The sequence below is a fragment of the Aptenodytes patagonicus genome, chromosome 29 (genome assembly GCF_965638725.1).
Source record: "Aptenodytes patagonicus chromosome 29, bAptPat1.pri.cur, whole genome shotgun sequence".
Taxonomy (NCBI): Eukaryota; Metazoa; Chordata; class Aves; order Sphenisciformes; family Spheniscidae; genus Aptenodytes; species Aptenodytes patagonicus.
The window spans coordinates 72,728-88,976 of record NC_134977.1 but is presented as its reverse complement, the minus strand read 5'-3'; the positions used below and the strand labels follow the sequence as shown (position 1 = coordinate 88,976).

At 57.8% G+C, this 16,249-nt stretch overlaps 1 non-coding gene and 1 pseudogene across 1 annotated transcript; both read right to left on the bottom strand.

The window, feature by feature from the left end:
- Positions 1-164: 164 nt before the first annotated feature.
- Positions 165-237, bottom strand: TRNAF-GAA (transfer RNA phenylalanine (anticodon GAA)). Its single transcript has one exon. It is a non-coding gene; the product is annotated as a tRNA-Phe (tRNA).
- Positions 238-1,304: 1,067 nt separating this feature from the next.
- Positions 1,305-14,961, bottom strand: LOC143171629 (arachidonate 12-lipoxygenase, 12R-type-like; annotated as a pseudogene).
- Positions 14,962-16,249: the final 1,288 nt, after the last annotated feature.

Here is a 16,249-nt window from a genome sequence, read left to right as displayed (position 1 = left end):
GGAGGCTGGGGACTTGTGGTGCTGGAGGAAGGCTCCTTCTAAGCTGCAGATCTGCAGCTACAGAGCAGGGAGCGTACTCTGGCAAGAGGGGAAGGAACAAGCAGGGCTGGGGCAGGCTGGAAGAAGGCAGACGGGCTCTGCAATAATCTAAGGGAGAAAATCATTGCTGAAGCCCGGGGTTGAACCAGGGACCTTTAGATCTTCAGTCTAACGCTCTCCCAGCTGAGCTACTTCAGCCCTGCCCCAGCAGCCCTTGTCCCTGTGCCACCCATGCCAGGCCACAGGCTGACACACACAAGGAGTGCTCCTCAGGCAGGTTCCCAGAGAAAAGCTGTGCCTAGCCCCAGGCAGAAGGGACCCAGCCCCTCCCTGCCTCCAAAGCAAGGTAGGCTCCAGGTTTGGGTAGATGCTAGCTTACACTGTGTGGGCCAAGATGTGTGTGGGCCTTGTACAAACATGACAGTGGCGAAGGCAAGTGGACAGGCCAGACATGCGCAACTACAGAGGCTGAGGGTGGAAGAAGCATGGGGCCAGTGGAAGACCTTATCTCCTTCCCCATGGAAGGCCTGCCCCCACCCTTTTCTCCTTGCCTGAACTTCACTCCTTTGTTCCCAACTCTTCCGCCTCCTCCCCCTGAGCAGCGCAGGGGGATGGGGAATGGGGGTTGTGGTCAGCCCATAACAGTCCCTCTCTGCTGCTCCTTCCTTCTAACACTTTTCCATGGGATCCCTCCTACGGGCTACAGCCCTTCGATATAAACCTGCTCCAGCAGGGACTATCCTCAAGCAGCCATTCTTTCAGGAAATATCCGACGACTCCGGTGTTGGGTCCTCCACAGACTGCAGGGCTTACCTTCTCCACTGTGGTCTTCTCCATGGGCTGCAGGGAAATACCTTCTCCACTGTGGTCTCCTCCACGGGATGCAGGGGACCATCTGCTCTGGCACCTGGAGTACCTCCTCTCCCTCCTTCTTCACCAACCTTGGTGCTTGCAGGGCTGTTTCTCACACTTTTTTCCCCTCGTTCCTCTCCCACTCTGGCAGTTGTGGCCTTTCTTAAATATGCTTTCACAGAGGTTCCACCAGCTTTGTTGATGGCTTCAGTTTTTGGCCAGCGGTGGGTGCATTTTGGAGCTGGCTGGAACCAGCTCTGTCTGGTATGGAGGCAGCCCCTGGCCTCTTCTCACAGAGGCCACCCCTGCAGCCCCCCCCGCTGCCAAAATCTGGACATGGACACCAATACACAGCGTAAATCTTTGCCTTGCTAAATGACATCCCCTGCTCTTCCCTCATCCACAAATACAATTTACTCGCTGGGGAGGAAGAGAGAGAACAGAGAAGGCCCTGAGGCTGTGCAAGCACGGTTCAGCAATAGCTACAACATTGGAGTGACATTTGATTTCTTCCAGTCTTCAGAGGACTGTATTGTGTGCACACCTGAACTGAGGCAAGAGGAATCCCACCAGCTGTGGGTTTGTGGCAGGCATGGGAGGGAGCTGAGTCCCTGTGACAGATGCACTCGACGCCATGACTAAACTAGTGGTAGTTTGATTCAGGCTCCAAAGAAGGTAAAGGCCTAGGTGAAACCGGGCCAAGAACCCCTCTAGTTCCGATCTGTTCTCTGGAAACCCACACAGGAACAGAGTGACATGGTGAGCATTGATGCACATGGGTTTGGAAACTGGAACAGCGACCATGCGATTAACACATGAATAGCAGGTGGTTCCTCCAAGACTCATTTATCAAGGAACAGAGAAAGTTGTGGGTACAAGGAGTCTCGTGCCTACCTTTTCCATTGCATGTAAATTGTCTACGAGCCAAGCACTTTATTCCATAAATGTGACGGCCTAAGTGAGCCTTCTTTGAGCTCTCCCTGCTAAGCAGCTGGCTGCGCGATGGTGATCTCCCCTGGAGCTGGGACACCTCTCAGGGTTAATCCTCAAGGTTGAGAGACCTCTTACCAGCTGCAGATCTTTGGTAAGTGACCAATATCGTGCATAACCTTGTATGATAGTGCACTCAGATTTTGTATTGGTAACTTTAATTTTGCATTGGTAGCTTTGAATCATTGTTATATCCTTTGTGCAGTAAGTAATAAGCTTGCTCCTCTCCCAGGAGTGGCGCAGGAGGGGGCTGCTTAGGGTAGGCGAGGTGTCAGGGTTATGCTTGTATCTGCTGAGAAGAGACTATGCTCTGTAAATTGCCTGTCTTCGGGAGCTGATGTTGCTGCTGCTCTTGTTACTGCTGTCCGGAGAGCTAGTACAACTGGCTAGCAGGCAGAGCTCAGCCCCTTTGAGATGTTGCCTGCCGGAGTCTTCCCACTCCGTATTTCTTCTGTTTTCCTGGCCTGTCCTGACGTGAGAAACCTCCGCAAAAGGCATTTAATTCCAAGGACTCCACTCCATGGGGACCTCTCTCCCCTCGCCTCTGCACTCTTGCTCCCCTGCTTTCTTTCAGGAGATGCAGTGGAACCACCACGTCTGGTCTGTACAAGCAGCAGGTTGGGGGAAATAGGAGATTCCGGCAGCACTGAGCAGCTCTGTGGGCCTGGGAGGAGGACACTTGGATGCGGCAAACACTGCTGCTGGCCGTGGTGTCTCCCTGAGCCATCTCTCTCTTTGTTTAATGGGTGAGGTGCAGCGTCTTTGACACGTTCATCCACTTTCTGGGTTTGCTCAGGGGGCTCCCAAAGAAGCACCTGGGCCTGATGCCCCTACGAGCGCAGGCAGTGGGAGCGCAGGAGTCTGCAGCCAGCTTTGCTGCTGAAGGGGTCTGTGTGTAGAATGGGACTGTGAACAGTAAGGGAGTGGCTAATTTCGGTTACTCTCCTTAGAGCAGAGATGCCTGTCTCAAAAGTGCACCTGTTGCAAATTGCTTCACTCTTCCAAGTAATTCGAGGAAACTACCAGCTCCCCCCAGGAGGCCCCGACAGCCCGCGGGCAGCCTCGGCCGTACCAGTGGCCTCGCTGCCCCTGTCCTCCGGGTGCTTTGGCTCAGTGGGCAGCTCGTGCTGGAGGAGAGTCGGGCATTGAAGTCTTTAACACTGCCTGATGAGCAGCATTGCTGCAGAAAGCCGCCTGCCACACAGGAGCATGGAGTGTGCGGAGCTTGAGCCTCTGGGTATGAGGCAGGTTGTGAAATTCACCATCTGTCATCGCAGCACCTCTCTTTCTCTCGACCTTCTATTAATTTATTATGACCTGACAGGCATTGCAACCCATCCTGTGTTTTCCAATCATTTGGTTTTGGCCATCTGAGGGAAAACCCCACACCTCTCTTCAGATGCAAATACCAATAGAGAGCATTGCAGGTGGACGTACTACTGGAGACGGAGATACCGCTGGAGATGCAGATGCCACTGCAGATACCTTTGCAGATGGATGATCCATTCCTAATAGCATTGCAGATGCTGATGCCCTTGCAGGTGTCATTGCAGATTCCATTGCAGATACCACTTCACTCTCAAATACCATTGCATACACCACTGCAGGTGGCGTTACTGATGCCATTTCAGATGCTGACATCATAGCAGATGCAGATACCATGACTCGTGCAGATGCCGTGGCAGATAGCAGTGCAGATGCAGGGACCGGAGCAGATGCAGAGGATATTGCAGATGCTATTGCATTTCACACCCCCACGCATATACCATTACGGATGCAGGTGCCGTTGCAGATGTCATTCCAGGGGCAAATACGATTGCAGAGAGCGTTGCAGGTCAGCATAGATTGCAGATGGAGATCCCAGTGGAGATGCTGATGCCACTGCAGACGTAGACCAATTTGGAGATGCAGGTACCATTGCAGCTACCCCTGCAGATGCAGGTAGCAATGCTGATTCTGATGCACATACCATTCCTGATAATTATGCAGATGCGGACGCCAAAGCCAATACCATTGCAGATGCAGATGCCGTTGCAGATACTGCTGCAGCTGCAGACGCCATTTCTGATGCAGATACTGCTGCAGCTGCACATACGACTGTAGAAACCACAGCAGAGGCCATTGCTGATGCAAAGTCAGGTGCAGACACAATAGGAGAGGCAGATGCCATTGCAGCTGCAGGTACCAATGAAGATGCAGAGGCCACTGCAGACACCCATAGCATTACAAATGCCATTGCAGCTGCATCTGCCTTTGCAGCTGCAGATGGCATTGCAGATGCAGCTGCCGTTGCAGATAGCCTTGACAATGCCTTTTCAGCTACAGCCACAGACAGCAATACCGTGAGGAAGATCCCGATTCAATTGCAGATGCAACGGCAGATACAAGGGCAGATACAGACACGATAAACCTGCCATTACAGATACAAGTACAGCCACAGGCACCATTACACATGCAATTGCAGGTGCGCTCATAGATACAGGCAGAATTACACATACAATTACAGCCACAAGACCAGCCACAGACACGAGTGCACATTCCATTACACCTATAGATACAGACACAGACACCGATCTCGTTCCTGAGAGGGGAACCATTACAGAGAGAGGTGCCATTACACATACAGGTAGTGATGGACACACCACTGAAGGTACAGGGAGTACCTGCATCTGAACTGGGGGTCTGCCATGGCTTCAGCATCTTCAAGAGCAGCTCTAAAGGCAATTGCATCTGAAATTGTACTTGCATCTGCAAGGCCACCTGCAGTGGTATCTGCATCTGCAATGCCATCTCCAGTGGCATCAATGCCCGAATCTTCAACGGCATCTCCATCCGCAATGGTGTCTGTAACAGTACTTGCATCTGCAATGGCATCTTCATCTGAAGTGCTGTCTGACGTGGCATCTGCATCTCCAGTGGCCCTTGCAGTGGCGTCTGCATCTTCAATGGCATCTCCATCAGCAACTGCACCTGAAATTGTATGTCTGAAATTGTCCCCCTCCAGGGCTGGGGGCAGCGTATGAATGACAGCTGGGGACGTCCCGGAGGGTGGCACCTGCCTGGGCCCTGTGTCTCCCACAGGAGTTCAGAGCTGGGCCAGGAGCCCTGTGGGGGGGGGACGGTGTGTTTTGGGGGCTTATCTCCTGGCACAGTGGGGTTTTGCCTGGCATGCTGAAATACCGGGTTAGAGCTGCCCACTGCTGCCACAACTTCTCCCAGCCTCAGCCCACCGGTGCGCCCCAAACCTCCACTGGGCCCGTGGGCACAGGCCCTTGCAGGCTGGGGCAGGGCATGTTTGTTATTTTAATGGCATGTCACGTGATTTTTGGCATCACGGCGTGCGAGCATCAGCCAAGCAAGAGCTGCCGTCCGTGGAAAGCTGCCCGGGAGTGACAGGCTTCATCAAAGCCAACCCGTCCTCTCCCCCACGGCCCCACCCTTGAACCCACCTCCCCTAAACGCATTTGTTCCCCGTGTGCTCCTGCAAGCATGGCCTGGCTTACATTGGGCAACTGTGCTTTTTAAAATGCTTTTGGGGGGGTCCCATTCTGTTCCCTTCTCTGCCCTGAGGCTGCACCCTCGTGGGTGAGCTAACAGGGGCTGTGTGCTCCTCCCCACCTGCGTCATCATCCTGCAGACCACGCATGTCACCTCTGCCAGCAGGACTTGGGTGGTGGAGAAATGCCAGGCAGTGTGTGAACATTGCCCATCTCCACCAAGAAAAGCCCTCGGAAGTTCATCCCAACTGCTACACTATCGGAGCATGAAAAGAAACACCTGCTGCTGTGGTGCAGGGCTCTACCTTGCATGAGCTGCTGCGGTTGCAAATACTTTTTGCATTTTTGCCGGCAGCTCCCTCCCTCGGCATTCTTGGGGTGATCTGGGGTTATTTTGCTGCGGCAGTGAGGCAAAGCCGGGCTCTGGAGCTGAGTGTGGTGGGACCCGAGGAAGGGCGTCTTGACGGTTTGAAGGGCTTTGCATCGAGCCCTGTCCCCAGTGGTTGCTTTCAAGATGGAGGCACTGCAGCCCTTGTTGTCATGTCCCTGAGACCCCCAGGTCTGTCCTTGTCCCAGGGGGGCGTCAGTGCTGCTTTCTGCGTGGGACCATGTCCGTGATTCCTGCAGGGACCCGTCTGTCCTGGCTCCCCCACCAAAGGGCTCCTTCCCCTGGGGAAGGGGACCGGGGAGTCCCCCCTGCCATTGCCTGCCCCGCTGGCGGTGACACGGCCCTGGGGATGGCTTGGTTGCCCTTCGGGGCTCGCCGGCTCTGATCTGGGGCTCAGGGGGGCTTTTGCAGCTCTTGGGTGCCGTTTCCCGGTGCCCCCTGTGCTCCCCCCCACCTCCCAGGCAGGCACGGAGCGGTTCCAGAGAACTGGCTTGTAATGGAAAAAAAACAAGAGGAAAGGTCCCAGCAAAACTACTATATTATGTTGCTATGGGCTCATCACTGCCATGGGTGATGTCACCGCCCAGGGTGGTGCCACCATCCATGGGGTCATTGATGCCTGATGGGATGTTACTGCCCAGGGGGCTGTTAATGTCCATGGGGACCTCCGTTCCTTGGGGGATGGCACTGCCCTGAGGTGCTCCCGCAGGCGGTGGTCGTGCTGGAGAGGCTGAGCTGTGTGATCTGCCCGGCGACGTGGTGGCAGCCGCGGAGGGAGGGCGGCAGCACCGGGGCGGCTGGGACCACCGCTCTGCCTGATGGTTGCAGGTCAGGATGAGCTACTGTTGGCCCTGGGGGGTGCTGGGGGCTTCCAAGGCTGGGGGGGTGGGACACCCACAGGGCAGTACCTGGTGGAGAAGCGCCGCTGTGGCCGAGCGCGAAGGTGGCCGGCAGAGGCAGGTCGGCGTTTCTCCCCTCCATGCAGATGACGTGGGGGTCAAAGCAGCCGCCGCACGGAGCCACCTGCAGACCTGCGTGGGAGAGCTGGTGACCTCCACTCCTTCCCCAGAGAGTGTCCCCAGGCTGCAGGGATTGGGGTCGGTCCCTACCTCGGAGGTAGAAGGTTTTGGGGAGGATGAATGGCTGAAGCAGCTGGGGGGGCGGGGGCAATGTGGTGGGAGCCACAGGGCTGGCAGCGCCATGGTCCATTCTGTCTGTTGGATGCTAAGGACTCGGTGGGGCTGCCAGCTCTGGCCGCTTCCATTTGAGGGTCTCCCAGAAAGGAAGGTGCGGGCTCCCCGTGTTCCACCCCATCCCCAACAGCCTCCCCAGCTCCTCATGAGGAGGGAAAGGGTTGCTTTCCTCCAAAACAGAGGCATTTCACATCCTAGAGAAGGGAAAAAACACCCCCAAAAAAGCCCAACCACAATTGTTTTTGTAAGAATGATCCAAAAGGAAGCAGGAGGTACAGAGCATAACAGCCCTTTCAGGAGGAAGAGCTTCAGGGAGAGTTTTCTGCCCAAAAAGCACCAGAGCCCCTGGGAAGAAAACCGCTCATGACTGCAGCCTCTGAAGACCCTTTCTCCCCTCCTCCGTTCGTACTCGGGGGTTTACACCGAAGCCTTGAACATCCTGGGGAGCTACCAGGTACGGACTTTCCCCCAACATACACAATGCTCTTTGGGTAGTTACCTTAGAAGAGTCTGGGGCTGCTACCTGGGAATTCTCCTGTCTCCAGAAGAAACCAAAATGCTCCCGGAGATGCCTGAGGGGAGTTCCAGGGAGCTACAGGGCATGGACCTGCCTCCAACATCGACAAAACTCTTCAGGTAACCGCCTAGGAGTCATAGGCAGCTCCTACACTGGACTTCAGCCATCTCCAGGGAAGGACAAAACACTCCCAAGCTGCCTGGGAGGAGTCCCAGCAAGGGACAGAGCATGGACATGCCTCCAACATACACAAAACTCCTCGGGTGGCTTCCCTGGAGTAGTCTCGGGTGCTACCTGCAAAATTCAGCTGTCTCCAGGGGAGGCCAGAACATTCCTAAACTGCCTGGGAGGAGTCCGAAGGAGCTGTGGAGCATGGTCCTTCTCCCAACACGGATAAAACGCCTTGGGTAGCTGCCTTGCAGGGGTCTAGGGCTGCTCCCCAGGGCTTCACCTGTCTCCAGAGGAGGCCAACACACCCCTGGGGATGCCTGGGAGAATTCCCACGGAGCTACCGGGCGTGGACTTTCCCCCAACACACACACTGCTGTCCCAGTAGTTACGTCAGAAGAGTTGGGGGCCGCTGCCAGGGAATTCCCCAGTCTCCAGAAGAAACCAAAATGCTTCTGGAGATGCCTGGGAGGAGTTCTGGGAACACTGAGGGGCACTGGGGAGACTGGAGAGCACGGGGGACACTGGGAGCACTGGGGAGTGCTGGGGGGCACTGGGGAGAGTGAGGGGCACTGGGAGCGCTGGGGAGAGTGGGGAGCACTGAGGGGCAATGGGGGGACTGAGGAGCACTGGGGAGCCGCGAGGGGCACTGGGAGCACTGGGGAGAGTGGGGTACACTGAGGGGTACTGGGAGCACTGGGGAGCAGTGGGGGGCACTGGGAGCAGGGGGGAAACTGGGGAACACTGGGGGCACTGGGGGCACTGGGAGCACCGGGAAGACTGGGGAGCACTGAGGGGCAGTGGGAGCACTGGGCACCCCATCATGTCTCCCAGTTGCCCCCCCAACTCCCTCTCTGGGTGGGGGGCTCTGGGGAGGTGTTGGGGGGGTCCTCAGGTTTTCAGCCCCCCCCCCATCAGAGAGGGTTTGATTGACAGCTGGCATTTATTGAGGGGCTGGGGGTGAGAAGCAGGGCAGGGGGTGCTGGGTGCTGGGGGGCTGGTGGGTGCTGGGGGCATCCAGGTGCTGGGTGGTGGGTGTGCTGGGTGCGCAGGTGATGGGTGCTGGGGGTGGCCAGGTGTGGGGTTCTGGGGGTGCGGGGGCACTCGGAGATGCTGTTCTCGGTCTCCAGGGGGTTCATGTAGTTGTATCTCAGCTTGGCCCAGTGGTTCCTCTCCTCGATGCGGTCCCGGATCTCCTCCAGCTGCCCTTGGAAGGCCCTGATGAGCCAGTGGGGTTCCACCTCGGTGAACCGCTCCTCCAGGTACTGTCCCAGGAGTATCTGGGAGACAGGGATGGGGACCCATCAGGTTCAAGCACTTGACTGAGGTGTCTCAAGCCATCTGGGGGTCTCCGGCCCCCTGGTAGCTGTAGAGCGATGGTGGCCACCACCCTGGGCTTGGGGATACCCAAGGTGGTGATGTGCACCCATGCCCTTGTGGGGCATCTCCTGGGATTCCTCAGCCCCACAGAGCCGCCGTTTTGGGGAGGGCATGGTGATGGTGGGGCCAGACTCACCACGTCACTGAGGCATGAGCTGAGGAGGATGAGGGCCACCAGGATGTTGGCGGTGGTGTCCACCTCAGGGATGGTGGTGAGGAAGTGTTGGAGGAAGGCCTTGCCCTTCTCTGCCGGTGGCGGGTGGCGCATGGAGGACGGGGCGCTGGGGAGGAAGGCGCCCAGGTCATACTGCAGGGTGAGAGGCCACTGTCAGCAGAGGACACCCCTCTGGAATGGGGATGGGTTAGATGGGGACGTTCTCCTGAGGTGGGGGACATCCCTCTGGCATGGGGACAGGTGGGATGGGGACATTCTCATGCGGTGGGCTGGGGACATCCCTCTGGCATGGAGGGGGGAATGGATGGGGACATACTTCTGGCATGGAGCTTCTCCTGAGCTGGGGTGGGGATGTCCCTCCAGGATGGATGGGGACATCCCTCAAGCACGAAGAGAGGTGGGAACACGGACACCTCCCCTGGCTCAGGATGGGGACATCCCTCCTGCGCACAGAGGGGAACATCTCTCCAGCGTGGGACGGGGACAGTTGGGGACATCTTTTGGGTGCAGAGGGGTCAGAGGTCCCCTGTCCCACCTGCCCATTGTTGACGGCTGCGTGCTGTGCCGAGCAGGTGAACACCGCCATGGTGAGGAACTTGCTGAGCTCCGCCACCGTCCGCAGTGAGGAGGGGATACCTGGGGTTGGGTGGGGGGACAGCAAAGAGCATCAGGGACCTGTCCTTGTCCCCCCACCACCCCTGGGGACACCCCATGGGACCCATGGGTGTGGGGATGCAGTACCCGAGGAGGTCCTGCCCAAGAAGCCATTGGTAGAAGACGTCCATCACCCAAGCCTGCAGCTCAGCATCCCCGCTCACCGCTGCATCCTCCCCATAGTAGAAAGCCGGAGACGAAGCTACCATGGGGTGAGGTGACCATGAGGTCATGGAGCACCCATGGGACCACCACCAGCTGCCACCTAATCCCTTGTCCCATCTCTTGATGGCTTCCCAGAGGCTCATTGCGTCATCCCAGTAGCTGGGGAGGTGCGCCACGCCGCAGTGCCACATGTCATCAGGGAGGCAGAGGGAGGTGTAGGTGGCCTTCTCCAAGCCCTGCTGGATGATCAGCAGCATCCCCTCGCAGGTAACCCCCAAGCCCTGGTGGGGAGGGGTCACCCATGGGTGCTCAGGGCAGAAGGTGCCTTTCCCCCCCTCCAACCCCCGGCTGCCCCATGGCTCCTCGGTGCTCCCAGTATATGCCACTGTCCCCAGTGCTCCCCAGCCCCCTCGCCCCATGCTCTCTAGTGTCCCCCAGGGCCCTCTGTGCTCCCCAGTGTCCCCCAGTGGTCCCAGTATAACCCAGTGGTCCCGAGTGCTTCCAGGGCACGAGTACTCCAAGTACTCCCCCCAGTGCCCCCAGTACGCCCCCCTAAGTGTTCCCATTAACCCCCCAGCCCCCCCAATTAGAATCATAGAATCATAGAATCATTGAGGTTGGAAAAGACCTCTAAGATCATCAAGTCCAACCGTCGACCCAACACCACCACCCACTAAACCGTGTCCCTAAGTGCCTCATCTACTTGTCTTTTAAATACCTCCAGGGATGGGGACTCAACCACTTCCCTGGGCAGCCTGTTCCAATGTTTAACCACTCTTTCAGTAAAGAAATTTTTCCTCACATCCAATCTAAGCGGATGTCTGCTGGAAATACAACACGGCAGAGAGGAAGCAGTCTAGGAGGTTCCTGGAGTGTGTGGAAGACAACTTCCTGACACAGCTGGTAAGTGAGCCTACCAGGGGAGGTGCCTCGCTCGACCTGCTGTTTACAAACAGAGAAGGACTGGTGGGAGATGTGGTGGTTGGAGGCCGTCTTGGGCTTAGCGACCATGAAATGGTGGAATTCTCGATTCTTGGTGAAGTAAGGAGGGGGGGGGGCGGCAAAACCGCAACCATGGACTTCCGGAGGGCAAACTTTGGCCTGTTCAGGATGCTGGTTGAGAGAGTCCCTTGGGAGACGGTCCTGAAGGGCAAAGCTCATGCCTTGTGAGTGCCCTCAAGATGAACCGCTCCATAATCTTCCCCAGCACCGAGGTCAGGTTGACAGGCCTGTAGTTCCCCGGATCCTCCTTCCGGCCCTGTCCAGGTCCCTCTGCAGAGCCTTCCTACCCTCGAGCAGATCAACACTCCCACCCAACTTGGTGTCGTCTGCAAACTTACTGAGGGTGCACTCAATCCCCTCATCCAGATCATCAATAAAGATATTGAACAAGACCGGCCCCAGTACTGAGCCCTGGGGAACACCGCTCGTGACCGGCCGCCAACTGGATGTAACTCCATTCACCACAACTCTCTGGGCCCGGCCGTCCAGCCAGTTTTTGACCCAGCGCAGAGTCCACCTGTCTAAGCCATGAGCTGCCAGCTTCTCTAGGAGAATGCTGTGGGAGACGGTGTCAAAGGCCTTGCTGAAGTCCAGGTAGACCACATCCACAGCCTTTCCCTCATCCACTAGGCGGGTCACCTGGTCATAGAAGGAGATCAGGTTGGTCAAGCAGGACCTGCCTCTCATGAATCCGTGCTGGCTAGGCCGGATCCCCTGGTTGTCCCGTTCATGCCTTGTGAGCGCCCTCAAGATGAACTGCTCCATAATCTTCCCCGGCACCGAGGTCAGGCTGACAGGCCTGTAGTACCCCGGATCCTCCTTCCGGCCCTTCTTGTAGATGGGCGTCACATTGGCAAGCCTCCAGTCGTCCGGGACCTCCCCCGTTAACCAGGACTGCTGATAAATGATGGAGAGCGGCTTGGCGAGCACCTCCGCCAGCTCCCTCAGCACTCTCGGGTGGATCCCATCCGGCCCCATAGACTTGTGAGCGTCCAGGTGGCGTAGCAGGTCATTGACTGCTTCCTCTTGGATTACGGGGGGTTCATCCTGCTCGCCGTCCCTGTCTTCCAGCTCGGGGGGCCGAGTACCCTGAGGATAACTGGTCTGCCTGTTAAAGACTGAGGCAAAGAAGGCATTGAGTACCTCAGCCTTTTCCTCATCCTCAGTGACAATGTTCCCCCCCGCATCCAATAAAGGATGGAGATTTTCCTTGGCTCTCTTCTTGTCATTAATATATTTGTAAAAACTTTTTTTGTTGTCTTCTCATTCAATCCATGTCAAGTCAATTCATGCTTGCTAGTGCCCCCAGTGCCTCCCCAGTATTCCCAGTATACACCTCTGTCCCCAGTGCTCCCCAGCCCTCCGTCCCTCCATGTTCTCTAGTGTCCCCCAGGGCCTTCTGTGCTCCCCCAGTGTCCCCCAGCACTCCCAGTACATCCCAGTGCTCCCAGTAGACCCGAGTGCTCACCTTGTCGATGACGCCACCAGGGTTGATGAGGACGCTCTGGGCCAACGTGTTGAAGTGGAAGTGGGGGACGAGGAGCTGGTGGTGGAAACCAGGAGGTTGGAGACGACTGGGGACCTCCTAAGGAGCTGGGGTGGGTGTGTGGGGGGGGACACTGCGGTCAGATGGGGGCGGGGGGCACTGGGTGGTGCTGAGGTGGGACCTTACCTTGAAGAGGGGGTGACAGGTGGGCAGTTGGCATAGGGTGGCGATGGCGAAGACCTCCCCAAAGAGGTGGGTCCTCAAGGGGTGGGTGAGGAGCTTCCAGGCTGTAGAAGTCGGCGTTGCGCCAGGTCTTGGCCAACAGCCAGTCCCACTTGGCATTGCTTTGTAAGAAGATGGGGCTGGTGGGTCCCAGTGTTTGGCTGAGCTGTGGGACGCAAACCACGTGGTGGGACCATCTCCTCTCCACCACCACGGTGGGGTTGTCCACTGGTTTGGGGTGGGACGTCCCTTCCTGGATGGCGATGGGACGTAGGAGCCCGTCGGCACCCTGGTGCAGCAGGCAGAGCAGGGTGGTGACGTGCTGCCAGCGCCTGTGGATGGTGCTGGCCGCAATGCCTTCCAGCACCTCATAGTCCAACGATGAAGATCTGACCCTCTTGCATCTCCTTGCCCAGGTTGGTGCCACCACCCAAAGAACCGGCCACCATCTCCAGCGTCACCAGGAATTTGGCCGGCAGCATCACGCAGTGCTGAATGGTGATGGGGTTGTTGCCATTGAAGAACTGGTAACTGAAGAAGTCATCTTCTCGCCAGTGCCTGCCCACGTACTCGGGGACTGAGGGGGTGGCTGGACATCAGCGCTGAACTGCCCGCCCTCCATGTCAAGCCAGGGACTTCCTGGGAAGCCCTGGGTGGCGGGGGAAGACGCACAAGGCACCCACCAATCTCCCTGCCCCGTGTCCAGGAGAAGATGCTGCGCATCTCATCCAGGCTCTTCCAGAAGGTGGGTCTCAAGAGGAACCCTGCCAGAAGGTGGAAGGCCCCTCTACGGGACAGAGGTGGACCTCAGCAACCACCATTCCTTCCCTGGCCCCCCACCACCAGCCTCCCGGGACAGGGTGGCACTGGCGATGCTCCTCACTCCCATCATCCAGGTCCTTCCCAACCTTGGGGTATTGCTTACTGGAAGATGAGGACACCGGTGAAGTTGGTGGCCCTCACGCAGGAGAACTGAACATTGGAGTCCAGCTCGAGGATGGAGCCCACATTGAGGCAACGGGGCCAGCCCTTGGTGAAGCTCTTCCACCTGTGGGAGGGACAGGGGGACATACGTCAGCGTCACTGCTGGCCAGGCCACCCTGGCCATGGTGGACCTCCATCCTTATGTCCCTGCTCTCACTGGTAAGCCTCCTGCTGTGCCTTCAGCTCCTGCTGCCGATGCTCCTTGAGGATCTCCAGCTCATCATCCACCAGCTTTTTCCCTGGATAGGAGGAGAGAGGAGTCAAGGTCGGACCCCTGGCTAGCAGAGGAGGGTGGGGGTGGGATGAGTCCTACCCGAGCTCTCCCGGACCTCCACCGTGGTAACCCCCTCCAGCCACTGGTAGCAGGGGAAGCAGTAGAGGGTGCCGTCAGGGCCCATCACGCGGATGTCCCTGCAGAACCAGGCATCCTCCAAGAAGAGCCGCCGCTTGTGCAGGCGGATGAGGATGATGTGACCCAAGTCCTGCTCGCAGCGCATGGTCATGTCCTTCTCCTGGTGGGGGGTGGGCGGGAAATGGCTTGGGGTGGGAGGGCAGCTGCCCTGGCATGGCACTGGGGGATACGGGCATTCCCCACCAGTGGAGTGGGGCTTCAGGGCATCCCCCAAAGATCCTCTTCCTCCATCCCCCCAGGACCCCTTTCCACCATCCCCCAGGACCCCTCCTCCATCATCCCCGCAAGATCCTTTTCCTACATCCCCCCCCCAAGACCACTTCCCACCATCCCCCCAGGATCCTTTTCCTCCACCCCACACCCCCCAAGACCACTTTCTTTCATCCCCCCCAAAGATCCTTTTCCTCCATCCCCCGCACCCCCACCCCCTCGCTCCATCCCCCAGGATCCTTCCCTCCATGTCCCCAGGACCCCTTTCCTCTATTCTCCCCCCCCACCAAACCCTTTTCCTCCATCCCCCCCAAGAACACTTTCCTCCATCCCCCCATGAGCCCTTCCTTCATCCCCCCAGGACCACTTCCCACCATCCCCCCAAACCTTGGTGAAGACCCATCCCTTTTCTTACCCTCTCCAGTAAAACCCATGCCGGGGCCCCCGGCATGCCCATGCCTCCACTCGTGTCCCCATCCCTGCGCTCACCGTCCCCGGCAGCAACCAGTAGTTGATGGTTGTCCGGTGCCTCTCACCACGGCTGCCCACCAAGGTGATGGAGATGGAGTTGTTGGTCCCACCTTCGAGGATGTCACCCGTTGCCACCTTCACCTTGTAGACGGCCATGGCGAGCTGCACAAGGACACGCCGCGCAATTCAAGAGCTGCCTTTAAAAAGCGACCACCTGTAGGGGTGAGGGTTTTGGGGGTGGAAACCTGCCATCTTGGGTGGTTTGCATGCTGCAAGCCCCGTGGCCGTTGCACAAGCCGGGTGGCCAGTCCTTCCTTCTCAAGGGGAGGTTATCAGATGACCGTTATTGGCCGGCAACTGGCATATCGAATCTCAATGGATGTGGCCATGGAGACATTACCCAAGCGATGGCCCCGGGGGTGGCCATGGGCCCAAGGGAAGGGGCGTTTGCCATGGTCCAGGAGCTCCTCCTGCCTCCTCAGGGTCTCCTCCATCTCCTGCTGTGTCCCTGCCCGCGCTGCTGCCCGCACTTCACTGGCTGCTCAAGGCATGCTGTGGAGCAGCGGTTGTGGGGCAGGCAGGGTTTTCCCAAAGGAAGGTCCTGGAGCAACTAATACTGGTTTCACAGTTTAACCTCAGTCGGCAACTGAGCACCACACAGCCACTCGCTCCCTCACCCCCCCACGGTGGGATGGGGGACAGTATTGGAAGAGTAGAAGTGAGAAAAACTCGGGGGGGGTGAGATAAAAACAGTTTAATAATTGAAATAAAATGATAATATACAAAGCAAGTGATGCACAATGCAAGCGCTCACCACCCGCCGACCAATGCCCAGCCAGTCCCTGAGCAGCGGCCCCCCCGGCCAGCTTTCCCCCAGTTTATGTACTGAGCATGACGTCACATGGTATGGAATAGCCCCTTGGCCAGTTTGGGTCAGCTGTCCTGGCTGTGCCCCCTCCCAGCTTCTTGTGCACCTCCAGCCTTCTCAGTCGGTAGAGCATGGGAAGCTGAAAAGTCCTTGGCTAGTGTAAGCACTACTTAGCAACAACTGAAACATCGGTGCGTTATCAACTTTGTTCTCATCCTAAATCCAAAACACTGTACCAGCTACTAGGAAGGAAATTAACTCTATCCCTGCCGAAACCAGGACAGCACCCCATCATGTCTCCCAGTTGCCCCCCCAACTCCCTCTCTGGGTGGGGGGCTCTGGGGAGGTGTTGGGGGGGGTCCTCAGGTTTTCAGCCCCCCCCCCATCAGAGAGGGTTTGATTGACAGCTGGCATTTATTGAGGGGCTGGGGGTGAGAAGCAGGGCAGGGGGTGCTGGGTGCTGGGGGGCTGGTGGGTGCTGGGGGCGTCCAGGTGCTGGGTGGTGGGTGTGCTGGGTGCGCAGGTGATGGGTGCTGGGGGTGGCCAGGTGTGGGGTTCTGGGGGTGCGGGGGCACT